Consider the following 1,228-nt stretch of genomic DNA (forward strand, 5'->3'; position numbering starts at 1 on the left):
TTTTTAATGGAATTTATCACCAGCATTGAAAATCACCTTAATCTTGCTAACAACCTAAAAACTCAACAAGATCTCCAAGAACGATTAGTTTCAAGGATGCACCTCCTTCAATCAATTAAAAATCTCTTGTTATCAAATATGAACCAAAATGAAATTGAAGATGCAAGAATTTCATTGCAAGACTTTGAACACTCAAAACAGAGAAAATTGATTTCTCACTGTAAGACCCCAATTTTGACCCTAAGATCCCTCATGTTATACCATCATACGCATTGGCATTGGGATCACATCTTGGCATCCTCCTTACCCCCCATTCATTGGGTTTGCATTAGAAGAGATCACCAAACACCATTTGATTGTATCATACTTTGTATTTTATCATTTTTACTAACCAAAATACCAAAAATATGTCTTTGCATGATTTAACTCTTTTGTAGGTAGGGTACATGCTCACCTTTGATCTATCAAGCCCACATCTAGGATTTAAGATCCTCAATGCAAGGAGCTCAATCAAGAATTGGTTTACTATGACTCTAGGCATCATATATGGATCCCCATGAGCTTCACATGTTATTTTGGTCAAGAATTCATCAAAAGTTTGGAATTGGTTTGCCTTGGAAACCCTAGTTCATTTGGGTATCTTGTGTAACTTCTGCATCAAGTTTCTTCACCAAATGGTCAAATATTTCAAGGTATAATTCAAATTTCATCATCTTATGCATATATGATCTCCCATGAGTCCCAAAAGTCAAGAGAATTGCAAGCTAGCAAGTTAGTTGATGGTGGTTGACCAGAGGAATTCATCTTATCAAAACTGGGTTCCCTAGACCCTATCTCCTACAGTTTTTATCATATGAAAATGATTCCAAAATAAATTTTACTCCAAATTACATTCCAAACAACTTTCATGTTAAGGGCTAAAGCTAGTTTTTCTTGGAAAGTTACTTTTTATGGTGAACGATTATAGGTCATTTTGTCTAAACCCTAATTTGGAGGTCAACTTCCCAAGGCCATAACTTGCTCATATTTGATGAAATGAAATATTTACAAGTTTCACAATCAAATTCAAGGTGTCTAATTCAACTTTTATGTTTGGAGGAAGAGCTAATTCATCTTTTATGAGCATGCGATATGAGGACACATTATAGGTCATTTTTTACCAATACCATTGAACAAGTGATTTTCCTTAACTTCAAAAATGCATAACGCCTTCATATAAAATCCAAAT

The sequence above is a fragment of the Lathyrus oleraceus genome, chromosome 5 (genome assembly GCF_024323335.1).
Source record: "Lathyrus oleraceus cultivar Zhongwan6 chromosome 5, CAAS_Psat_ZW6_1.0, whole genome shotgun sequence".
NCBI lineage: Eukaryota > Viridiplantae > Streptophyta > Magnoliopsida > Fabales > Fabaceae > Lathyrus > Lathyrus oleraceus.